The 27,373-nt window shown below is 38.2% G+C and overlaps 1 protein-coding gene across 2 annotated transcripts in view; it reads left to right on the top strand.

The window, feature by feature from the left end:
* LOC146407000 (uncharacterized) overlaps positions 1 to 24,547 on the top strand; it is a 30,219-nt gene extending 5,672 nt beyond the window's left edge. The window contains exon 2 of one of the 2 annotated variants that reach the window (XR_014821023.1): positions 21,239 to 24,547. The gene's annotated coding sequence lies outside the window, so the exon portion shown is untranslated. The remainder of the gene's footprint in view (positions 1 to 21,238) is intronic. The other variant, XM_084984204.1, reaches the window with a different exon arrangement.
* The last annotated feature ends 2,826 nt before the right edge of the window (positions 24,548 to 27,373 follow it).

The following is a 27,373-nucleotide window of genomic DNA, read 5'->3' as shown; positions in this document are numbered from 1 at the left end:
ATTTCCGCTGAGCCACAACGGGAACTCCCCATCTCTTTTTTTCAATCTTTCTTCATATACTACTTTTTCCCCTCCTTTCTATTATCTCTGTCTCTTCTGTTATCAATATCTGTAGGCAATTAGAACATATACGAGGATTCAATGTACACAAAAGCAGCAGTTTCTACCCTTGATTCTCATTAAACATTAGAATCAATGGGGGATATTTTAAAAAGATTCCTTACTATGACCCTCTTCTTTTCCCATTCATATCATCTCCTTGAGAGTAAGAATCAGTACCAAGCATTTTCCAGCATCTAACATAGTTCTTGGCATCTATTCAGCACATATCTGAGGAATGAACTAATGAGGCAAATGCAGTTCCTTAAAGGAGAGTGGGTGAATCAGGAGGGTGTGGGTTATGCTGCAGTAACAAAGAGCTCAGAAAACCACAGTGGCTTAGAACAACAAAGGTTTTTGTTTCTCACTCACACTACCTGTCCTCTGTGAATTTTGCTGTGTCATCCTCACTCCTGTCTCCAAGTTGGTCATTATCTGAAAGATGCATAAAGAAAAGATGTATGGCAAATCTTGTACTTGCTTTTAAAGCTTCAGCTTGGAAGAGATACGTTACAGCTACTCAAATTTCATTGGCTAAAGCAAAAAGCATGGCCATATCTATTTTTAAGGGAGGAAGATAGTGAAGTTGCAGTACATTCTTGAGAGAATAGTGGAAAGATTTAATGGCTAGCACTAATGACTATCATGATGGACAACAGGAGGAAAAAAAGGGGAACATACATATGTTACATACCTACTATGAAGTAGAAATTTTCATATACCTCCTTTCAATCTCTTAAGTCTGATAGCTCTTATTATTCCCATTTTAGAGATGAATAAACTGAGGCTCAGTGAGGTTAAGTAGCTTGCCTAATATTAAGCAGCTCTCATTTGTACCCAATACTGGCTCCAAAACCCAAGTTCTCTCCACTAATCATAACTGTATATGACAAGAGATTTTTGGTCCCTGCCTACCTAAGAGTTAGCTGCACTTTTCCTGTTGGGATTACATGCTTAGGTGATTCCTATGGATTTTTTCTACCACCAGCTGGCCTACAGTCTAGGAAAACTATTTCCTAAAAAGATCTGCTTTGCTTATTTAAAAATCACTGGTGTAAATATCCAAATAAAATCCCAGTGTTCTCCTCAGGTCCCCAACCCTGAGCTGACTTTGTTTTCTTTTGCATTTGGTTTATTTTTTGTCCAGTGGCTCCCTATTTCCAGTTCAGTGAGAACCATAAACGCAGAAAAAAAATATCTATGGGGCTGAGGGATGTAAGCACAGGCTTCTTTGCTTTGGACAGTGGTTTCTGCAATAGCACTTAAAGCAACACTCCCAAATCATTGCTCTTTCTTCTTTTTTCTTTCTTTTTTAAAAACTCTATTAAGGAGATGAGAAATGATGTATGCTTGTTATTTTTACATTAGGGACAGGAATTTTTTCCAGGCTTAAATGCTCAGGAAGCACAAAAATAAAGTTTTTCTTTGCAATACCAGCTTAGCTCAGGGCTCCTGGGCACTGAGGTAGATGCAGTGCTGAAGCAGGGCTCAGAGGAGGGCGGGAGAATAGGTCATCGATGTCATCAAGGGACCTGCAGTCTGAAACTCTGGCTGTCTTCCTGATTCTAGCAGTGACTTCCCAAGTGACCTCAAGGGTGCCCCTCTGTCTCTTAGAGCCACATCAGCAAGGAAATGAGGGTAAATAATACTGGTAAGAGGGGATATGCTGGGGAAGAGGCATAGATTCAGGGTAACCCATTCAGAGGGCAACAAGAAGCACTTCTTTCTAACAGCTCAAAAAATTTTGTGCTCCTGATGCTTTCTTCCTTAAATTCCATTCCCTCTTTACCTATCCCTGGCTCAGAATCTCAATATAACATAAAGTTAAAATATTGGAATAGAAGAGAAATATGCCTTGAGCTGGTAGGAATATGCTACTGTATCCTTGATTTTCAATACTGAAATAAAATACTTATCCTATTCACCTCATACAAGTAAAACGAATGAGTCACTAGTCATTTTCCCAGGTCAGGGGTCTCAAGCTATTCAGTTTAGCAACACCAGTCATCCTCCAAATAATGTCTGCATGTGTGTGATGGGAAGGGGTCCTGATACCATGGGAGCAGGCCTCTCCTGGCCCAACACTGGAATTCAGTCCACAAGTCCACATGGTACTCACATTTGCCATCTCCCCAAACTAGCCTTTATGGTAACAATAGCGATCGCTTCTTTTCCACCTGCCACTCCTTTTTCGCTTATTTCTCTTTGTTCAGAATCAAGACGGAACACAAAAGATGTGTATATAGAGTCCCTCAAATACTCTATTATTACAAGGCTTCTATTGAAAAACTACATTTTTTTCTCCCCACAATTCCTGCCTCCTGGAAGTAACTATTTATTATCTATGGATTTTCCTGATTTGAATGTTAGCTATTAAATTCCTATTATGGAAGGAAAAATTTTCTTTCTCTCACAATATCAGCTCCCCGCCTTGCCTGAAGCCCTCATCTTCACATAACCTTTTCCTCAACCTCTCAATATAGTTGTGTCACCATTTTGAATACATTAATACATCCTTTATGCAAACATAATCACCAGTAGAGCTGCAGAGTATACCTTTTCGCCTCAAACTCTCTGATAGAACTGCACATTTTCCCTCGCCATTTTCAGATGAAGGGAGTATCAGTGGATCCAGTTAGTTTCATTAGTTTCATGTTATCTCCCCTCAGGAGCCATCAGTCCTGGAGCCCCTCCCATTGCCATGTGGACCAATAGCCATCTAGGTCTGCTGCATGGTTGGCATCCTGGAAATTCTTTTGCCTCTTGTTGGTGTTGAAAGCCTTGTTTCATAAATCCTCTTACCTTGTTTACTTTCCCACTTACTGGAGTACTGCCTCCAGTACCTTCCTCAGAAGGGGACATGGGAGAACTTTTAATGCTTGTGTGTCTATAATGTCCTTATCCTCCTCCCATACTCTATTCAAAGTCTGGCTTTGTGTATTCTTAGGTTAGAAATAACTTCCCCTTGAATTTTAAAGGCATTTCTCGCTTTCCCATCTTTGATGTTGTTGCTGTAGAGAAGCCTGATGCCACTCAGATTCTCAGTCCTTTTTGATGGCATCTTGTTTGCTTTTGAGAAAATTTTAGAACGATTCCTTTTCTCACAGTGTTCTAAAACTTCATGATAATGTGCCCTGGAGTAAATCTTTTCTCATTCATATTTCCTGCTCTAGAAACTGATATATATCTGGGAAAATTACTTTTGTGTATATTTTTAAAGTAATTTTTTTGGAGTTACTGCTGTGACACAAGGGCATGGGTGGTGTCTCTGGAGCTCTGGGATGCAGGTTCTATCCCTGGCTTGGCACAGTGTGTTAAAGTTGCAGTGGCGTAGGGGCAACTGTGATTCCAGTTTGATCCCTGGCTCAGAAACTTCCAAATTTGTAAGGCTGCCAAAAAAAAAAAAAATTCATCTATTATTTCTGTTATTTTCATTTTGAATTTCCTTGCCTGATCCTCTAATTAAGATTTTTTTTTCAATTTCCCATCTCTCGAGAGTCTCAACATTATCATTTAACTTTTCTAGTAATCAAAGATTTCAGCTTATTCTATTTTTAGTTTTTAAAAGCTCTATTTTTTCTTCACACGTTTATTTTATGTACAGTTTCCTGTTTTTATTTCTTAGATCTGTTAGCATCTCTTCTCTCCCTGAGATGCTGTAAGCTTTAGGAAGCCATGGGCTTTTTCTGCTTTGTTCACTTCTTTGTGGTTCGACATCTGGAATAATGAGTGCTAGTATTATAAGCATTTGATAGATCCCTTTGAATAAGAATATCTATTATACTTATTGAACATTTTCTTCTTCATGAAGATTCAGTTTCCTACAAGTTCCTTTTTGCTCTTTGTTCTGATTTAGTTATCATGTCACAGGTCTTTCTAAAATGTCTGGGGCACTTTGGTATCTGTTAATAGATGGGTGAGACACTAAAATACAAATTTAAAGCTCCTGCTAGGATGGGACCCTCAAGAAGAGTGTTTTACTCTATGATAGTCAGTGAGGATTCAGCCATTCCTTCAGAAAGCACAAGCATAAGGATCTCTACATAACTGCTCTTGGGCTGATCAATTTCTCCATAGGGAGGTTTTCAAGCTCTCATTAGACCCATTTATTCCTGGCAGCTGGCCTTATGTGAGTTGAGCAAGGAAAGAGGTTGATGGAGTTTCATTTTTCAATTTATAGACTTTAAGGTAACTTCCACTTGACCACAGCTTTGCCTGATGTCCCAGACAAATCTAGTTGAGTTTCTTCTTCAGCCTCAGTCTTCTGCCAGGTGGAAGGGGTTGTCTCCCTGTTACAAAGGATGGGGAAGAGTCTTTAATAGATCTAACTGCTTCTTTAAGACTTTCAGTCAATCAAAGACTTGTTTTCAGACTCATCCTGTATCCCTGCTCAATTAGTTTTCTGTTGTATAAATTTAGTGTCTTAAAACAACATACCTGTATTACTTTACAGTTCCATAGGTCAGAAGCCCAATAGCATCTCATTGGGCTAAAACTGAGGTGTCAGAAAAATCCTTTTTTTGGAGGCTCTAGGGGAGTATATGTTTCCTGCTCATTTAGGAGTTGGGTGGGATTCAGTTCCATGAAGTTGTAGGACTGAAGTCTTGATTTCCTTGCTGGCTGTCACCTGGGGTCAGTCTTCAACCTCTCTTTGTGGTCATAATGAAAGCTAATAAATCACAGATGTTTGTATTTAATCATTTGGTTTTACTCGGTCCATTTTGGTCAGTGCCGCAAATCTGCTTAATATTGCCCTCTCTTTCCTTTTTCACACTCTGATTTATTTATGTGGTGCATTAGTTTCCTTGGGCTGCCTAAACAAATTACCACAAACTTGGTGGCTTAAATCAACACAAATGTATTCTCTCACAGTTCTGGAGTCTGGAAGTCTGAAATCAAGGTATTGGTAGGGCCATGCTCCCTCCAAAGGCTGCAGGGTAGGATCCTTTCTTACTTATTCTTAGCTTCTCTTGTGGGCACTGGCAACCCTTGGCATTCCTTGGTTGGTAGTGGCATCACTTAATTCTCTGCTTCTTTTTTTCCCATGGACTTCTTCTCCATGTGTCTCTCTGTATGCTCCCCTCTTCTTATAAAAACACCAGTCATTGAATTTAGGACCCACTCTAAATCCAAGATGACTTCCTCTTGACCTTTTTATCTTTGCATTTATCATTTGCAAAGACCATATTTTCAAAGAAGATCATATTCTAAGGTTTCAGGTAGACATGAATTTGGAAGACATTATTCAATCTACTACATGTGAAATTAGAGTCCAGGTCTGAGAAAATAATAGGGTTTGCCCATATTCTGACCACTCCAGCCTTGCCAATCAATATGAACTGTGGCTTTAAGGTGTACTGTCTCCTCCTCTACTAGCGTATATCTTCAATTTCTGTTATTCCAAGCAAGATATTAGATTTCTCATGCCTTGTTAATGTGAGAAAAAAAGAATGTATGTATGTATGTGTGACTGGGTCACCTTGCTGTACAGTAGAAAATTGACAGAACACTGTAAACCAGCTATAATGGAAAAAAATAAAACATTATAATTGAAAAAAAAAGAAAAAAGATTTCTCATGCTTGTCACTTATTTTGAGGGAATATCATTGAGCTCATGAACATTATCTATTATGTTTTTGGAATTCTCCCTTAATTTGCCCGAATATCACTATATTTTATAGAAATCCTTTATCATTGGTAGTTTAGAATAGAGCCATATCCTGGGTTTAGGGTAGATGGAATTCCCTTCACTATATGATTTTATTTTATTGTTAATTTTGAAGTCTCTCAGTGAGGCAAGTAAAAAAAAAGACATTTATACACTACCTTTATTGAAAGACTATGGTTTTTTTCAAATAGCTATATAATATAGGCAAATCATAATTTATTGAAAACTTTCCCTATTACCCTACTGTTTCCCAAGTATTTTTATAATATAATTTATATTTATTTTATATGTATTTGTTAATTATATTTATAATGTGCAGTGCAATGGATATTATTATACTTGTAACTCAGTACAGAAAGACATTTTTGTTTGCCTTGAAGAATGCTTTTTGCTACTGGGAACTCTGGAAATACATGCATGTCTTTTTCCTGAGTGTAATGGGGAGGATGAGCTTCTCTGCTGATGCTCTTCCATGGATGTCTCCACCTCTCCTAATATCCAGTGGATAGTCTACCTCGTAATTAATTCACTGGAAGAGCCAATGGACTTCCAGTCCTGTCTTGGCCAATTCCTTGGCAATGGTGTTAGAAAAGAGTCACTGTTTTTTTTTTCCTCCCTCTCTCAGATACCACCAGTCCTATCAGTTTTCCACACCAGGCACACATAAGACTCTATTGGAGACAGTCTTTTATTAAGAGTATCTCTTGTCCCTTACAGTGAGACGTTCATGCAGAATTTGACAGGGCAGATAGTTAAAGTCCTGACTGGTTGTTAAAATACTCTATACCACGTGGTAAATTTTTTTTTTTTTTTTTTTTTTTTGTCTTTTGTCCTTTTAAGGCCACACCAGTGGCATATGGAGATTCCCAGGTCAGGAGTCTAATCAGAGCTTTTGCTGCTGGCCTATGCCACAGTCACAGCAATGCCAGACCTGAGCCGTGTCTGCGAACCACACCACAGCTCACGGCAACCCTGGATCCTTAACCCACTGAGCGAGGCCAGGGATTGAACTTGAAACCCCATGGTTCCCAGTCGGATTCATTTCTGCTGCACCAGGAACTCCCCACGTGGTAAATTTTATTACAGTAACAGTGAGAAGCAGTAAAGTTAATTTATAATATAAATTCATTAGCTCTAGTAAAATATTCTGGGATGTCTCAACAACCCTCAATAAATGATTATTGGTGATAACAACATCTGAGAAATAGTTGTAGCTCTACCACCAGTTGGCCAATGTCCAGTTAGCAACATTGATAGATGGTGTATTCTTTCTAAAATTCTCTCTGCTTTAGGAGAACCACCAGTTTGTCTTCATGTTGAAATTATAGTTGCTATTACACCTAAATAGTGTGCTTTTTGTCTTTTATTACTGTGTTGTAATTCCTGTGTAAATATACATTTTAATCCTTTGAAATGTAAGAATTTACAACAAAATGTTGAATACGAACACCTAGAATGAAAGAAAAAAAAGTCTGGCTACGTTTCTCAACATCTCTGTTAAGTATAATTAACAGGAATAATTTGGATCCTTGGGAGTATAAAAAAGAAATGATATCAAAATTATATTATTAAATGGTAAAAAACATCAAATACTTAAAACTTTATTAGGTTAGAAAACATACTCCGTTAAATCTCATGATTTAAAAAGAGAAAATTTATTTATCTATTTATTTATTTATTTATTATTATTATTTTTTTTTTTATTATTTTCCCACTGTACAGCAAGGGGGTCAGGTCATCCTTAGATGTATACATTGCAGTTACAGTTTTTTCCCCCACCCTTTCTTCTGTTGCGACATGAGTATCTAGACATAGTTCTCAATGCTATTCAGCAGGATCTCCTTATAAATCTATTCTAGGTTGTGTCTGATAAGCCCAAGCTCCCGATCCCTCCCATTCCCTCCCCCTCCCATCAGGCAGCCACAAGTCTCTTCTCCAAGTCCATGATTTTCTTTTCTGAGGAGATGTTCATTTGTGCTAGATATTAGATTCCAGTTATAAGTGATATCATATGGTATTTGTCTTTGTCTTTCTGGCTCATTTCACTCAGGATGAGATTCTCTAGTTCCATCCATGTTGCTGCAAATGGCATTATGTCATCCTTTTTTATGGCTGAGTAGTAGTCCATTGTGTATATATACCACCTCTTCCGAATCCAATCATCTGTCGATGGACATTTGGATTGTTTCCATGTCCTGGCTATTGTGAATAGTGCTGCAATGAACATGCGGGTGCATGTGTCTCTTAAAAAGAGAAAATTTATAATCACAGTCAAGAAAAAATTTTTAATATCAAAAATGAGTGAAATAAAAAAATTCAAAAAGTCAAAAATCAAATTCTTGAAGTGAATGAAGTTACCTGAAAATCCGTAAAAGTAATGGACAATTTTAAGCATGAATATTTAATAGAACTTTAAAGAAGAATATGATCAATATAGATACATAATTATAATTTATATTTATAGTCCTGGCTTGTTAAAAACATCTACTGAGGGAGTTGCTGTCATGTCTCAGCTGTTAATGAACCCAACTAGGATCTATGAGGATGCGGGTTTGATCCCTGGCCTTGCTCATTGGGTTAAGGACCTGGCATTGCCGTGAGCTGTGGTGTAGGTCACAGACGCAGTTTGGATCTTGCATTGCTGTGGCTGTGGTATAGGGGGTGAAGCCCTAAAAAAAAAAAAAATTCTGCTGAAATGAGAACACTAGTTTCTGGGAAACATAAATCAAGGCACTTGATGAAGCTTCAGTTGTTCCATGTAAACATACTGGAATAATTTCCTTTAATTGAAAAATTCAATAATTTAAGGAGAGTTGGAAGCTTTTTTTCAGTATTGGGGAGCTAATATAAATAAGATCTGAAATTCTATAAAAGTTTTTGTTAGTGTCAAAGGGGAAAAATATTTCAGTGCAATATACTGACATTAAAAACTTTACTAAATATATACAGATATGCGAGTGTAATGTTAAGTTTTTAACCATAATTTTTTAAAATTCTGGGTATTTTCATTTGGCACTAAGCCCCTCTATTCTATCATTTCTGGATGATGCAATTACAACTATAAACTAAATGTTTTCTTTATAGCTGTATATTTACTGCTATTCATCAAGTAAATAACAGAGAGATTCACCCAACATTTTGGAAAAGATAGAAAATGAAATTAGAGAAATATTTGCATCTCAGTTGGCAGCTTATAGTGTTAGAGCTGAAAAGCTGTTTGGAAATTATGCCATTGTTACAAATTGTGAAATGAAGTTGAATATTTGAGAAATGAAAAAAAAACTCTTTTTTGAAATGCTTTAAAGAATTGAGATTTTTTAAAGACATCTTTACTGAGATAAAATACCACTATATCATTACATTCCATTATACTCATAGCATTAAATTCATCTTTTAAAAGTGAACAATTAGGTTTTTTTCGTGAAGAAAAATTATATTTAGTGAAGGAGAAATGATGTTGACAATGGACCGTGCTCTGAAACATCTTCTGGTGTTATAGAAAAATAGGGAAGTGTGAGTCCTACAACATTGTATTTTTCAGTATTCTTTGACTATTCTGAGTCCTTTGCATGAATTATAAGACCGGCTTCAGCTCATCAATTTCTGAAAGGAAGCCTCCTGGGATTCTGATGGGGATTGTGTTGAATTTGTAGATCAATTTGGAGAATATTGCTATCTTGACAATATTAAGTCTTTCAATTCATGAACATAGGAACTCTTTCCATTTATTTAGGTCTTCATTCATTTCTTTCAACATTGTTTTGTATCTTTTTAGAGTACATGCTTCATACCTCTTTTGTTAAATTTAATGCCATTATTTTATTTTGTTAAATTTAATGCCATTATTTTCTTATTCTTAAAGCCATTATAAATGGAATTGTTTTCTTTTTTTTTCTTTTTAGGGCCATACCCATGGCATATGGAGGTTTCCAGGCTAGGGATCTAATCAGAGCTGTAGCTGCTGGCCTGCACCACAGTCACAGCAGCTCAGATCCAAGCATTGTCTGCGACCTACACCACAGCTCACAGGAATGCTGGATCCTTAACCCACTGAGTGAGGACAGAGATTGAACCCATATCCGCATGGATACTAGTTGAGTTCGTTAACCACTGAGCCATGACGGGAACTCTGAATTGTTTTCTTAATTTCATTTTGGGATTGTCCATTACTAAGGTATATAGTACAATTAATTTTTGTATATTATCTTACATCCTGCAAACTTGCTGAACTTATTTATCAGTTTTAACAGTTTTAGTGGATTCCTTAGGATATTCTATACAATTGCAGAGACTTTTACTTCCTCCTTTCCGACTGGGATTTTCATTCCTAATTGCCCTGGTTAGAACCTCCAGTAATGAGTCAAATAGAAGTGACAAGAGCTGTCTTACACCTGATCTGAGGGGAAAAGTGTTGAATCTTTCACCATTAAGTATGATGCTAGCTGTGGGTTTTTCTTAAATGGTTTTATTAGGTTGAGAAGGTTCCTTTCTACTTCTAGTTTACTGAGTCTTTCAAAATCATGAAGCATTGTAGGATTTCATCAAATGCCTTTTCTGCATCTATTAAAGTGTTCATGTGGTTTTTGTCTTTTATTTTATTGATATATTAATGATGCTCGGATGTTTGGAGATTTTGATAAAGGTGCAGAATGCTGTGAATAATGGAATAGTCTTGCATGAAAGCCTACCTATATTTCATGGAAAATATTGCCAAAGTCTTGACTTTGTTATTTATCATATTAACTTACCCTCTTCAGCTATACATTTAATAAGAATGCTTGTGTTTTATATTCAGGTTGACAGTAAAATAACTGAATACGACAATGCCATAGACTGACATTCCTTGTGCTATTCTTCTAACATTCTGTTTAAGTTTACATGAACCTATTAATCCATACTTTAATGTCTGGCCATTCCTGTAATAAGAAATCCATCCAATAATGCTATCATGCAGAACATATTACTTCATCTTATTCCAAAATACATTTTAGGAGACTGACTCAAAAATGAAGATGTATATAGTTAATTCCATTGTGCTGTCCTCTGTGAGGGCAAGTACTTTGTTAGCGTCCTCCCAGTTTAAAAAAAAAAAAAAATTAATAAACAGAAACTTCACTTAAGTAGAGTTGGGTGAACAGAAGGGGGAGCTCTCATGCCCTAAAACAACGGCACAGCCTAATAGGAAAAAGAAAGCCTCCTCTTTTCCTGGTAAGAACTCAGCCAATGAAAAGCCATGGACTCTTTTTTACTACAGCCCTCCCAACTTCGTTTTTCTCTCTATTAATGCATTCTCCTTTCCTCCATCTGAGGGGACTTGCATGTGACATGCCATGGTTGCATATTCCAGATTTCGATTCTCTGCTGATCCTAAATAAACCCTTCTCTGCTAGAGACATATCTGATAGTCTGTTTGTTTCAGTTCAACATCCTCAAACCCTTGAACAGTGCCTAACACGTGGAAAGCTCTTAATAAGTATTTGTTACATGAGTGATGAATTAAATTCCTGGGTGTACTAACCTAGTAAGCAATAGAAAAAGGAAAACAAATTAGGTTACCTTGTTTATTCTCTGTGAACCCATGAATTCAAATGTACACAAGTTATGACTTTGATATATATATATATTTCACTGTTAGGTCCATGTATTCTGGTGTCTGAAGTTCAAACATTTTCACTGGCCTTAAAAAAAAAAAAAAAAAAAAAAAAAAGCCAACTTAGTTACAAGGTCTTAGAATAGGTCTGGACAAATGTGGGTCCCTGAGCCTTAAGCTTTATTAGCTTCCCAGTAAATTGTCTTGTCTAAAATGTCACTGTGGATTGATGCTTGTATAATGAATGAATGGATGAATAAAATTCTTTCTTTTTCCTCCTAAAAATTAAATGAAAACTGAAAACTTTTGCATTGTTTCATTTTAGTTTGTCTTTGGATGCCAAACTAGATGAAATTAGAAAAGACATGCTATTTATCAAATATTATGATAATTCAGACTAAAGAGTATTGCTTTATTTTATTTTTAAGATTTCATTATCTGGAAAAATAATAGCAAAAAAAAAAAAAATCCCCAAATTTAAAGTTTTAAGGAACATAGTTGAAACCCAGCAGGACACTGTGGGCCCTGGCCTCCCCCTCAGGTACAAATCCTGCCTCCCAGACATTCCCATTCATAATAAAGGACAGCTTTAAACAGTGGCTAGTCAGAAAAGTGAGAGAAGGCAGAAACAAAGGAGGAGCAATCAAGAAAAAATAGTGTAGCAATGCGATAGGGTCTAGGTTCCTCCAGGAAGAAGAGTATTCTTAACAAAGTATCTTTGAGTAGTTCTTGCCAGAACTAAGGCTCCCCACCCAGTTGGAGGATGGTAACTTCAGGCTGAGTACAGCAGTCCTGGGAACACCACCCTATTTCCTCACCGCCAGCCAATGGCAAAAAGATTCTGCGGAAGATAAAGACAACTTTAACACCCTCCGCAAATGATTACCTATCGTTAACTCTCCCTTTCTCCTTTTTAAAACTTTGATGGTTAAGCAGAATCTTGAGTTGGTTCTTGGACACGAGTCTACCTTCTCCCCAGGTTGCTGGCCTCTTGAATAAAGCAACCTTCTCCAGCCAACATATGTCTCTTAAGAATTGGCTTTCAAAACAGACAGACAGACGAACGGAACAGAATAGAGAACCCGGAAATAAACCCTGACACCTATGGTCAATTAATCTTTGACAAGGGAGGCAAGAACATCAAATGGGAAGAAAAAGAAAGTCTATTCAGCAAACATTGCTGGGAAACCTGGACAGCTGCATGCAAAGCAATGAAACTAGAACACACCCTCACACCATGCACAAAAATAAATTCCAAATGGCTGAAAGACTTAAATATACGACAGGACACCATCAAACTCCTAGAAGAAAACATAGGCAAAACACTCTCTGACATCAACATCATGAATATTTTCTCAGGTCAGTCTCCCAAAGCAATAGAAACTAGAGCAAAAATAAACCCATGGGACCTCATCAAACTGAAAAGCTTTTGCACAGCAAAGGAAACCCAAAAGAAAACAAAAAGACAACTTACAGAATGGGAGAAAATAGTTTCAAATGATGCAACTGACAAGGGCTTAATCTCTAGAATATATAAACAACTTATACAACCCAACAGCAAAAAAGCCAATCAATCAATGGAAAAATGGGCAAAAGACCTGAATAGACATTTCTCCAAAGAAGATACACAGATGGCCAGCAAACACATGAAAAGATGCTCAACATCGCTGATTATAAGAGAAATGCAAATCAAAACTACCATGAGATGCCACCTCACACCAGTCAGAATGGCCATCATTAATAAATCCACAAATAACAAGTGCTGGAGGGGCTGTGGAGAAAAGGGAACCCTCCTGCACTGCTGGTGGGAATGTCAACTGGTACAGCCACTATGGAGAACAGTTTGGAGATACCTTAGAAATCTATACATAGAACTTCCATATGACCCTGCAATCCCACTCTTGGGCATCTATCCGGACAAAACTCTACTTAAAAGAGACACATGCACCCGCATGTTCATTGCAGCACTATGCACAATAGCCAGGACATGGAAACAACCCAAATGTCCATCGACAGATGATTGGATTCGGAAGAGGTGGTATATATACACAATGGACTACTACTCAGCCATAAAAAAGGATGACATAATGCCATTTGCAGCAACATGGATGGAACTAGAGAATCTCATCCTGAGTGAAATGAGCCAGAAAGACAAAGACAAATACCATATGATATCACTTATAACTGGAATCTAATATCCAGCACAAATGAACATCTCCTCAGAAAAGAAAATCATGGACTTGGAGAAGAGACTTGTGGTTGCCTGATGGGAGGGGGAGGGAGTGGGAGTGGGAATAGATATACAAAGAGATCCTGCTGAATGGCATTGAGAACTTTGTCTAGATACTCATGTTGCAACAGAACAAAGGGTGGGGGAAAAAATGTAATTGTAATGTATACATGTAAGGATAACCTGACCCCCTTACTGTACAGTGGGAAAATAAAACAAACAAACAAACAAAAAATTGGCTTTCAAGCAGCTAGCAGCTGGACATGAGCTTGGTAAAATAGTGGGATCAGCATGGTATGAAGACTGACATATCCTCAGATCAGGAATAAGGGGCTTGACTTGAGCCGTTGACTAGAAGTGTGACATTGACTAGGTCCCTCATTTCTTTGCAGCCTCAGTTTTCTCACCTGTAAATAAAGGCTCTGAACTAGACAGACTGAGATTTCTTCTACTCTGAACTGTGATGCTTCTTTCTAAATAGAATGGATTTGAAAATCATTTCTGTAATTACAAAATTAAATGTCAAAACAGACCCTAAAAGTGAAAATATAAGGACAAGTGCTAATTTTACATACTTTATATTTCATTTGAGATTTTCCTTTATAAATAAAAACAAACAGAAATGAGACTTTAAGTGTCATTACCTAACACAAGTTCATGTGCCTAACTCATAGTGAGGCCAAACAAACTGAAACATAGGAGTCTGGAGCAGAAAAAGGTTAATTGCAGGGCCAAGCAAGGAGAATGAACAACTTGTCCTCCAAAAACTCCTCAATGAACTCTGGGGAAAAGTTTTTACAGACAAAATTTGGAGGGAGGGCTGCAAGGCTTGTGACTTTCTTCTGATTGGCTCGTGGTGACATAACAGGGTAGTGTGCCAGGAATCTAGTGCTCAGCCTGAGGTTAGAATCCCACCATGGAGGGGGTGGGGGTGGGCAGCGGCTTAGTTCTTGCAGAAGAACTCAAGGATATTGTTTTGTTTATTCCTTGAGGAGGAACCAGGATCCAGCTTTAATTGCTGTAGTAGAGTTTCTTGATAGTTCCTCCTCTGTTTCCACATTCCCTCACTTCCCTAATTAGCAACTTTTTGAATATGCTTTTTGGAACTCTGGGAGACCTAGGAGGCTGGAGCCTTTATCCTGCATATAAAAAAAGGCTTTTGTGCCCAGGAGGGCCCCACAGTGTCCTGCTCAGGTTCAGCTTTTACAGTATTTGGAGTTTGTCCTCTTCTAGGAACAAACTTGCTGGCCTAACCCTTGATGTTTATAACCCAAAAGGAACCATTTATAATCCCAGGAATTTAAGTCAGTCAAGTGGTGTGTCTTTATGGTGACGAGGCACAAAAGGAGGGTAGTGGATTTGAAACTTGGCCCTTGCTGTATATGTGAGCACAGCAACAATGTTTAGCCTTTCCTGTTAGTCGAGGAAACTGTTTCCTAATTTTGTTACTCAATATAATTGATATCTTATTTTTCTTTTCTCACATACTTTAGGGAGAACCAACATGTTAGGAGAAAATAAGTGCAATAGTGGATTCCATTTGAAAGAACAAAAGGGAGAGAAACCTCAAACATTTAGGAGGGAGGATAAAATGAATGGCTCAAGTAGACTTGTGGCAGCAACCAAATCTAAATATAAAAGGGTTACTATGACTACAAAGGTGGCATATTTGAATAAAAATGAACGTGAAAGCCTTTTAAATGCTAATTCCAATTGGAGGAAGTCTGCCATTTCAAACTGCAGACGGTTCCCCCACATTCTTTTGTACTTTATGGCTTCTGGGTGGAATCTGCTTTAAGCAAAACTATTGTCCCGTGACTGTCTAAGAACTTTGAGTTCCCCTGTGTGTGACTTGAGTCTTCATTTTGTTGCCAGAATTCGGCCTCTGTCTGCTGGTGCCGAATTGAAATGCAGAGATGGAGTTTTGGGTGAAGAGGAAAAAAAACAGTTTTATTGCTTTGCCAAGCAAAGGAGGGTCACAGCAGGCTAATACCCTATAGACTGTATCTGCCCCCCCATTAGAAAAAATTGCAAGGAGTTTTACAGTAAAAAGAAAATAGGAATCAGGATTGGGACAAACATGCATGCTTCTTTCTTTGTGGGAATCTTAGGCATCAAAGCTGGAGCCAGGGTATCTCCGTATGATCATGATGGTGGTCTTCTGGGTTATTGCCTAGAATAACAGTACTTGCAAAAAGGGCATATTGATCAGAGAACAAACTAGGAGAGTTCCTGAAAAATATCATGTGCTAAAAATTTTTAACCCACAGGCAATTGTGCTCAGGGTGTCTCATCTTTAGCTTATGGGTGATTGTGTTTAGGGTGCACTTAAGCCAGGGAGAAGGACAAGGAAGGACTTAGCTGTCCTTGACTGTTTCTCCCTTGTATTTGCACTCCCTTCCTTCCCTGATCAGCAACTGTCTGAACCTGTCCCTAGGAACTCAGGGAAGGTCATGGTGGCTGAATGAGGCCCATTTCCTAAGAATAAGAAATAGGGGACACAGAAAGTCTTTTGTACCCAGGAGCCCCACAGGGCTGTGTTTGGTTTCACTTTGTTCAGTCAGAGCTTTAGGATGAAGGCTAAGGGTTTTATCAATTTTGTTGATCTTTTCAAAGAAACAGCTCTTAGTTTCATTGATCTTTTCCATGGTTTTCTTCATTTCTATTTCATTTATTTCTGCTGTATTTCATTTAAGGATGAAGCCTTTTTGTGAGTGAAAAGCAGGACGATCTGCCCCAAGATCTTTAAGGTGTTACGTCATCCCTTCTAACTGGTTATAACTCTCAGTCAATTCAGAGATCATTCATAGAGAAAATTCTAAATGCAAGTTACTATTGGGAAACTCAGGTAGATAAATTTGGGTTCTATTCCCCATGGACATAGATGGGGAGTTATACTGAGTGATATTTTGGTTTCTTTCCGGATCTTGTTTCAGGTTCATAACAGAAATCACCACAAGCAGGTGCCTAAAATAAAACCACTATGATAGTGTCAGCATTACTAGATTGCACAGATGTTCTTGAATTGGCTACAGTATTCTCTCTCATCTCTGGTTAGTTTAAAGGACACATACACATTCTGTTTTTAAAAGACATGTGAGTAATGTTGAACTTCGAGTTCTCTTCAAGAGTTTGAACTGAAAGCTTCTGCCAAGATGAGAATTACCAACCCTTATCATAAGCCCACCTGTCTCATTGCATTGTCCCCTCCTCCACCTTGAGCAATCTGGCATACTCCTTCCTGTTCCCCACTAGAAAAGATAAGTGGCCCACTCCTCATCCTGCACCTATAGGGGCCTTACAGGCCCCAACCAACCAGCAGGTGTATCCTAGGACCTCTCTTTCCCAACCAGTGAGTAGATCAGCAGGTGTATCACCAGGCCTCTCCTCTCCCTGGGTTTTAAAAACAGACACGACCATGTGCTCATTGCTGGCTCTCCCTGTTCATCATAAAGTCATCCTGCTGCTCCAGCAGCCTGTCTTATCTCAATAAACTGTTCTTTCTCTTCACCTTGCCATGCCAGAATTTTTTCTTCCAACCCACATAAACAGACCATGAAAAGTAGTGAAATTGGAACTCATTTACTATTTCATGAAATAAATGGATGATATTTACATAAAGAGTGGTTGACCACAGAACTCTCTGTTTTCAGAGAAATGATTAAAACTCTAAGAGAAAGGGTTTTCTGATACAAGGTGGGAAATGAACATTTCAAGATTAAGAAGGCTTTTTTATCTAGACCACAGTGAGGACTTATTGGGGAGGGGCCCTGACCTCCAAAGATTGTAATGTCTGAGTTTTACCTTTGGTCCTATCATGAGTACTCTTTACATATTTACAAATAAAGGAGTTAATGAATCCACCTTCCACCTTTTGTTTTGTTCTTCTGTTATTTACCTTCTAATTATGTGTGCATATTGCTTTAATTTTTAAAAATGTCCACAGGATTTATCTGGGGAATAGAAAGATAGGCTAGTTTTTGGTTCCCTTCTTTGTACATATGTTAAAATATCTATCAACAATGTATTTAAAAAACCAACACCAAACCTTATTGGATTTTCTATCACACAGGAACAGATTAAATACTCTGAGATGTAACAGAATAAAATGATAGAAAAACTTTAAAATTTTAAAGATTTTGAAAACTTACATACCTGACAGAAGATTATTTTCACAGCACATCAACCAATAGCCTCCAGAATATTTTGGAGTTTGGGAAACTCTGATCTAGTCCCTAGGGCTTAGAAACCAGTCAGCTGGCTGGAATCATAGGAAGCAGCATGGAGTTTAGCCCTGAGTGAATAATGCAACCCAATGAAGGTCTGAACATGGGCTTCGGCAGATCTGGGCACTAGGTGAGGCTGGCTTAAACACTCTGACCAGCATCATCCCCCCTCCTTCAGAAGTCCTTGTGATCAGACAAGGTACAGTCTCAAGAGAGCAGATAGCAACTGCAGGGAGCTAGGATATCTGGAGCAGAGAGACCTCAGTACACGAGAGTGAGTGAGCACTTGGTGGAGCAGATGAAGTTCATATATTCGGGCATTTAATCTACTAATAAAGTGTCTGTTTATACAGACTAGATGAAAAAAAAACTGTAGATAGCAAAGAACATAAGGAACTATGATTGAGTCAAGAAATCTTAGAAAATATAGAAATCGTATCATGATCATGAAGAACTGACTAGGTCACAGGTGGACCTGATGCGTAACAACAATTCATTGACATTATGTAAACTCATAACCAAGGAAGGGGGTACATCTGTGTGTCCCAAGATGATAAAGTATCCAAATGTCTGCAAATTTAGTCAATGAGTCCAGTAAAGTAGCTGGTTATACAAAAAATCATGCCCAAATTCATAGCTCTGTTGTTTACAATTAATAACTTTTTAGAAAACAAAATGGATGAGATCTTAACATGGAAGAAGATACTGACATAATAAGAATAATTAAAAAAATAACAATTTTTTGTTATTTACTCTTTTTTGAAGTATAGTTGATGTATGATATTATATAAGTTGCAGGTGTATAGCATATTGATTCACAAATGTTAAAGATTACTCCATTTATAGTTATTATAAAATATTGGCTATATTTACTGTGTTGTACAATATATCCTTGTGGCTAATTTTATTCATAATAATTTGTATCTCAACCCTCTAGTCCTACATTCCCCCTCCCTTCCCTCTCCCCATTGGTAACCACTCGTTTGTTTTCTATATCTGACAATATTAGTTATTTAAACCATATAATAACCAATATTAAGGATAATCTTAACAAGAAATGTGTGATGTCCATAGGAAGAAATGGACAAATCTTGTAGAATACTTGCCTAGATAAATAGGTATATAAAATATTGTATCACTTTTTTGGGGGGGGTGTCTTTTTGTCTTTTCTAGGGCCACACTCATGGCATATGGAGGTTCCCAGGCTAGGGGTCCAATCAGAGCTGTATCAGCCAGCCTACGCCACAGCTACAGCAATGCAGGATCCAAGCCATGTCTGCGACTGACACCACAGCTCACGGCAACGCCAGATCCTTAACCCACTGAGCGAGGCCAGGGATCGAACTTGCATCCTCATGGTTCCTAGTCGGATTCGTTCACCAATGAGACATGACAGGAACTCTGTATCACATTTTTATTTTCTTTATTTATTTAGCCATGCCCACAGCATGTGGAAGTTCCTGGGTAAAGGACTGAACATATGCCACAGCAGCAACCCAAGCTGCTGCAGTGACAACACTGGATCCTTAACCCACCGTGCTACAAGAGAATTCCACGTTTTTCTTCTTTCAAATTCAAAAGTAAAATATGCTTATTGGGAGCATTTCTAAGAATGATAATTTCAGGAAATGAAATCTTTCCCTTTATTCTCCTTCAAATACTTTTCCCTCTCCAGAGGTGTCAGAGTTGGCAGTTAGCTGTTATAACTTTCCAAAAATATGGTGTATCAATTTCATTTACATTATTGAACTTAAATTTGCAGTGGGTTTGTTTACATGTGCTATATGTGTTATATTTGTTATATGTGGCTTTGATATATTTCAGACTTCTATTTTACTTACCTATTTATCTTTTTCTCTCTTTTCCTGACCTCTTTTGGATTAATCAAACTTTTTTTTTTTTTTTTTTTTTTTAAATGGCTGTGCCTGAGGCATGTGAAAATTCCTAGGCCAGGGACTGAATCCAAGCCACAGCTGCAACCTACACCACAGCTGTGGCAAAGCTGGATCCTCTGCGCTGGGCTGGGGATCAAACCCGTGCCTCTGCAGTGACCCAAGCTGCTGCTGTCAGATTTTTAACTGATGGCACCATGGTGGGAACTCTTAATCAAACAATTTTTGTCATTCCATTTTGCCCTATTGACTTTTTTTTCATTCTTGCACTGTTGTTTCAGAGGTTATCAGAGATTTCAGCATGCGATCCTGATTTGGAGTCTAATATAGATTACCTTTCACCCACTTTCCTGATTATATTAAAACTTTTAAAAACTTTTTTATTTTTTGGCTGCCCTGTGGCATATGGAGTTAATGAGCCACAGTTGCAACCTAAGCCACAGCTATAGCAATGCTGGATCCTTAACCCGCAGAGCTGGGCTAGGGATCTAACCTGCGTCCCAGGGCTCCTAAGACACTGCCAATCCTGTTGTGCCACAGCAGGAGCTACAAAGAAGTAGATTTATTTTGTGATTTTTTTTTTAGCCACACCCGGAGCATACAGAAGTTCCCAGGCCAAGAATCGAACCTGAACCACAGCAGTGACAATGCTGAATCCTTAACCACTAGACCACCAGGGAACTCCTAACAGTTTAGATTAACTCAATTATGCCCCTGTTAAGCTTTGCATTTTATTTCTATATAACTCTTAAAGCCCACAAGATACTGTTCTTATTGTTCTGTATTCTCAATAGTTCCTTTTTATTTATCCCTTCCATTGTTCTTCCTCCTGCACTTCTGTGTTTTTTAAACTGGGATAATTTTCTTTGTATCTGAATAACATCCATTTGTATTTCTCTAAGTGTAGGATTTCTGGTAAAATTTTCATTTTGTTTGTTTAAAAACTTGTTGATTTTGCCTTCATTTTTGAAGAATAATTTTACTGAATATAGAATTTTAAATTTATTTTCATCACTTTCAAGATGTCATCTGAAAATACTTTTTTTTTTTTCATAGCTGCTTTGATTTTTTACAAATCAGTTTTGGAAATTCTTGGCCATGATTGCTTGACTTTTTTTTTTTTTTCTTTCTCATATTCTTTCTTCTCTCCTTCTGGGAATCCAATTACATTTACATTAGGTTTTTTTGTTTGTTTGTTTGTTTGTTTGTTTGTTTGTTTTGTCTTTTTGCCATTTCTTGGGCCACTCCTGCGGCATATGGAGGTTCCCAGGCTAAGGGTCGAATCGGAGCTGTAGCCACCGGCCTACACCAGAGCCACAGCAACGCAGGATCCGAGCCGCGTCTGCGACCTACACCACAGCTCACGGCAATGCCGGAACCTTGACCCACTGAGCAAGGGCAGGGACCGAACCCGCAACCTCATGGTTCCTAGTCGGATTCGTTAACCACTGCGCCACGACGGGAACTCCTGTTTTTTTTTTTTAATGTGTGTCTTATACTCTTCTAAAATTTCAATCCTTTTTTTTCTCTTAGTGCTTCTTTTAGGGGAACCATTGACTGAAATTGCCCACCTTGTCTAGGCACGATAATAGCCACTTGCATGACTTGTCTCCAATAGGAGGCCCCAATAAAGGAATATGGTGCTGCCCTGAAGACTAACCAGGAGGATTTGGAAGGGCCAATAGGAGAGAGGGGACAATCAACATTCCAGGATCTTTGGCTGTGGAATCCATCTTGGCTGAGAGGTACAAGTGCCACCAAGAAGGACTCTGGGCCAGACCAAGTGCTGGCCGAGCCAGATGACTGGCCAGAGACAACCCAGGAACTAACCTCATTCCCATAAAACTGGATACTGAGAGCCACGTGGCAGAGCTGTTCTCCTGGATTTCCTTACCCTGTTGTTCTCCGCCCAGGTCCCCTTTCCCAATTAAGTCTCTTGCTTTGTCACCATGTGTCTCCTCGAATAATTTCATTTCCAAGTGTTAAACAAGAGCCTTTGGGCCCTGGACAGGGGTCCCCTTTCCTGCAACACTTCACTCCAGATATTTTATAACAATCATTCTTCCACCTCACAAATCCTATCTCTAATCTGTTGTTAAACTCATCTATTGAATTCTGATTTTAAGGTATTGTGTTTTTTAGTCCTACAATTTCGATTTGATTCTTTTTGTAGATTATAATTCTATGATTAAGTTCTTCATTTTTCATTTGCTTTCTCTAATATATTAATCATTGCTATTTAAACATCTTTGGTAACTACAATATAAGAACCACCTGTACTTCTATCTGTTGTCTAATTTTTCTCTTCATTTTAAGTCAAATTTTACTGCCTCTTGGCATGTGTAATAATTTTGATTGAATGTCAAACACTATTACTTTATGGCCTCCAGATGATTTTATTTCCCTCAAGGAAATATTCACCATTTTTTTCCTTAGGCAAAAAGAATTGGCTCTGATCATAGATAGCACTAGCACTCTGTTCCAAAGTGGGCAGTGGAGCCCATTTATAGTTCCAGGATGGGATGGGAGTGGTCTCCTATAGCAGGCCTAGGAGTTGCCAGAACACACCAGTGACTTAGTTGAGCTCGTTAAACAATCATGACTTGATTATCCCCAGCTACAAAAATCATTCAACTCACTGTGTTTGGTTCATCAAGGAACCCTGAGGTTGTCCTTTGGCTTTCCTTAGATACTTGGAGAGAATGTGCTAATCAGCAGGTATGAATCTGTCAATCCATGTGGCAGTTACATTTCTAAAGGTAAATAATTAAAACCAGTGTCACGGCTTGCATGATGAACCAGATTTCTTGAGCTCACTTTGCGCTCAATAAGATGACAAAATATAGTGTCTTAACCTACCTGAATTTGATAGTTTCCATGGGATTCTAAAGTACTGCCAACATTTAGATATTAGGCATCTCTTTCTAAATTTAGCAGCAGGTCCTGACTGTGGAATAAAAACTGAATCTTCTGTTTAGAAAGATCTTTCAAATTATATCTAAATTTCCAATAAAAAGAGGAAATGTAAAAGTGATGAACACTGGAAAGATCATGTCTGAAAACTATTTTTGCATTATGTCAGACATGCAGTTGTAAAACATAGTCCTGAAATTTGGTGAAAACTCACAGAAAATTCTAATGGATTATCCCTCAGACTGATTAGTCTGAAATTTGGGGGTTATAAAAAATGTTTTTTTCAATGTAGAGCAGAATATAGATTTTGGCCAACATGAGAGAACTTCCCTATTAAGTTAATCATGGCAAACACTGGGACTTACACACAGAAGAGATCTAAATTATGAGGATAAGAGCTCTCTTGGCACCTATTTCAATTTTATGGGAATAATCAGATGATTAAGAGAAAAAAATAGAAACTGGAGAGGTCCTTGGGATTATACAACAAAGTCTCAAAAAGGCACTTAATTTTTCTAACTCTGATTTATTCCTTTTCCAATCTGTTACAGAAAATAAAATATGACCTCTAAGGATACATTGCTTATACTAATGAAATAAAAACCAAAAGGATGCTGAGTTTATCAATGGGCTCTAAGCCAACTTCCCTAAACCCTGTTCTTGCCTAATTACTAGCTCACTTAAAATTCAGTACTTTATTAATTTTTATTGCAGTATTTGAGTGTTTGATTCTTTTTTCCTCCCTCAACCCCACGTTTAAATATTTCTGCATACTAATCAATTTAGTTCTTAAACTTGTAGAATCAGAATATGCTACAGAACCCATCTCTAGTAAAAGGCATCTATGCACAAACCCATAAACTTTTGCCTGCATCTTCAAGAAGTTCACAGTTTCCCTGGAGTCTATGCAAGACCTAATTTTGTTTTTTTCTAAATTAAAGGAGATTTAATATATTTGAATTTTTTTCTAGTATATGTTTATCATATTTTGAGCATTTTACAAACAATTAGGCTCCTTTTTTTTTAAGGCCACACCTGTGGCATATGGACGTTCCCAGTCTAGGGGTCAAAGCTGAGCTGCAACTTCAGGCCTAAACCACAGCCACAGCAATAGCAATGCAGGATCCAAGCTGCATCTGTGACCTATGCCAGATGCAGCAATGCCAGATTCTTAACACATTTAGCAAGGTCAGGGATTGAACTCGCGTCCTCAAAGACACTATGTGAAATTCTTACCCTGCTGAGCCACAATGGGAGCTGCTAGGCTCATTTGCATCCCTACTTTAGAACACTTTACTTCCAACATCGGTTCATAAGGCCATACCGGATTATAAAGCATAAAGAACTATACACAACAATGGTAGCCACTGTGATGGGCAATGGAATACAAGTAGTACCAAAGATTTTCTTGTTGGGACAAATGTTATTATTCATTTATTTTTTGCTCTTTTTTTTTTTAACCTTAATCAGAATCTATTGTTTTCTGACCTTCCCAGGCTCACACAGTTGGTGGCAATCAGCCACTGAAATTGACAGATAAATTCTGGTCTCTTAAAGTCCCTCACATATGTACTTTCCTATTAGAGTATCCTACACATGCTTTTCTCTCTGCTTTTATTTCTCTCTTTGCATTGTTAAATCTTCCTGGTTCGTGAGTGAATTCCCTCTACGTGGTAGGTAGGGACTCAGGCTTTTCCCATCTTGTGGCTCCATTGTCCTCTAGGATCTCAGAGTCCGCTGCTGCTATGAGTCAAAAGAGAGATGACAAAAACTCACATAAAGAAGTCTCTACAGAATAACCAAAAAAAAAAAAAAAAAAAAAAATCCAAGATACTATATTTTTGGAAAAGCACTTCTAGTTATTTCAAAATCTTAAGTATCTCTGAATGGCTTTGGCTTATTTTTGAAATAAATGTTTTTGTACTTGCAGTTTTTGAATGATTGCTATATAGGAGAGCTTTACATCTATGTGTGAAAAAGACCAATTTAACTATCCATACTTCTGTATCCCTTAGAGTGGTGCCAATTTGTACTGTACGGTGAGGATTCATAAACAGATGAAATAGACTGGTGCTAAATGAAATTTGATCCCACAAATTAAATCTGCTCACTTAGAATTTGTATTCTAGATTCTGTTTCTAGAATATACAAATAAATACATGCTTTCTTTTTTTTTTTTTTTTTTTTTTTGTCTTTTGTCTTTTTGGTTGTTGTTGTTGTTGTTATTGTTGCTATTTCTTGGGCCGCTCCCGCGGCATGTGGAGGTTCTCAGGCTAGGGGTTGAATCGGAGCTGTAGCCACCGGCCTATGCCAGAGCCACAGCAACGCGGGATCCGAGCCGCGTCTGCAACCTACACCACAGCTCACGGCAATGCCGGATCGTTAACCCACTGAGCAAGGGCAGGGACCGAACCCGCAACCTCATGGTTCCTAGTCGGATTCGTTAACCACTGCGCCACGACGGGAACTCCAAATAAATACATGCTTTCTTCATTTTGTTTTATTCGTTAACATACAGTGATGATATTCCATGTTGTTACTCATCTTACAGGTTGTAAATGGATTTATTTTTTGCCTTATTAAGGTATAATTGGAGTAACCCAAAGACTCTATTAAGAATATAATATTACTTTATTTTATTTATTTATTTATTTATTTTTTGTCTTTTTGCCTTTTCTAGGGCCACTCCTGCGGCATATGGAGATTCCCAGGCTAGGGGTCCAATCGGAGCTGTAGCCATGGGCCCATGCCACAGCCACAGCCACACCAGATCCTAGCCTCATCTGCGACCTACAACACAGCTCATGGAAACGCCAGATCATTAACCCACTGAGCGAGGCTAGGGATCGAACCCGCAATCTCATGGCTCCTAGTCGGATTTATTAACCACTGCGCCAGGACGGAAACTCCACACACACATTTTTTTTTACCAGGTTAAAGACCTAACTTCACCATGAAAGATCTGTCAATGAATCTAACTGTATATCAAATTGATTACATAATCACATAGAAGGATAGGAAAAAACTAATTCGAGTAAATTTTGAACAATTTAAGAAGAAAAACTGAAAAGAAATTCTAACCTTTACTTGGAAGGCCTGTTTTTTTAAACTGCTGTGTTTATAGTAATTATGAAATTATTCTATGTACTCTTTGATTGAGTAATTGTTGGAAGCCAGAGTTCCTGCTATGAGAAAAAGGAGACATCAATAAGCTGTCAAAGAACAGTAACTGTCTCCTCTCCTCACACTTTCTTTTTCTTTTTCAGCCATCCTGGGGACATACGGAAGTTCCTGGGTCAGGGATGGAATCTGAGCTGGAGTTGTAACCTACACCACAGCTGTGGCAATGCTGGATCCTTAACCCATTGAACCAGGCTGGGATGGAACCCACACATCCCTGCCGCTGCAGGGACATTGTTGATCCCATTTTACCACAGAGGGAGGGAACTGCTCCTTACACTTCTTTTAAAAGCAATTTCAGACCTAGCAGTTATAAGACTAGCACAAAGGATTTCTGTATACCTTCATACTAGATCCTCCAAACATTAGCATTTATGTATGTATGATTTTTGTTCTGAATCCTCTAAGAGAAAGTAGCAAGCATGATGGTCTTTTCACAGAAATATTTCAGTATGTTTTTTCCTGAAAATAAAGACTTTCCTTGGATAGAATACCATTTTCAATCAGGAAATCAACATTGATTCAATTCTATTAGATAACAGAATCCTATTGTCTAATAGATCTTGCCCATTATCTCAGTGATAACTTTTATAGCAGTAGAAATCGAACATCAGGCTTTAGAGTTTCCTCTTTTGTTTTGCCTGAAATGTAATTCTATGAATAACTAGTAAGTGCCTACTACGTGCTAGGCAGGAACTGATAAGACCCCGGTGGGATAAAAGGGGTCGTCAGCTCGTATTTACTTCAGGAGGTAGACTCACTAGTAACTAGAGAATGAGTAAGGCTTGTAGTGTGCTAAGTGGGGAGATTCAGTGGGAACTCCTCCTCTAATATGGGGTGTAAAGAAGGTGAAAAATTGCCCAGTTGCACATCCTGCCCTATAATAAATCCAGAGCAGCTAGACTTTGTCTTTTGTGTTGAAACAGATCATTTCTTTGGTTAAGCAGCTGATGAAGCATTTTGGTTGTAGGGACCATGTTATTTGAAAAAAAAAAAGTATTTTTAAATGCCAGAATTAAACTTATCCTGGTAAGAGGCACGTGGGAAGACAAAACCCCTCTGAAAGTATTTCTGGGGGACCCGCTGACTCCAGATCTCTCTAGGCATGTGCCCAGTTTCTCTCTCATTCTTTTTTATTTTTTTATTTTTTTGTCTTTCTTTTTTTTTAGGGCTGCGCCTGTGACATATAGAAGTTCCCAGGCTAGGGGTCCAATCAGAGCTGTAGCTGCCAGCCTACACCACAACCACAGCAACCCCAGATCTGAGCCATGTCTGTGACCTACACCACAGCTCACGACAACCCCACATCCTTAATCCAGGGATCAAACCTGCATCCTTATGGAAACTGGTCAGATTTGTTTCCGCTTAGCCACAATGGGAACTCCCTCTCTCATTTTTCTTATTGAACTAGTTTCTATTAAATACTCATATCATGTGACTTTGAATGACTGTTCTACATACTCAGAGGATAGAAAATTATTAGGACAAAAATCCCTGCCCAGGGAAAATAAGACAAGGACACAAATGATCACAACACAAAATGTAGGAGGAGTGGTTTAAGAAGGAAACAGGATT

The sequence above is a fragment of the Sus scrofa genome, chromosome 1 (assembly GCF_054392235.1).
Source record: "Sus scrofa isolate SSC_HxYL_T2T_F1_AM1 chromosome 1, Sscrofa_HxYL_maternal_Yorkshire_Landrace_v2.0, whole genome shotgun sequence".
NCBI lineage: Eukaryota > Metazoa > Chordata > Mammalia > Artiodactyla > Suidae > Sus > Sus scrofa.
This window is presented reverse-complemented; position numbering and strand designations above follow the sequence as displayed.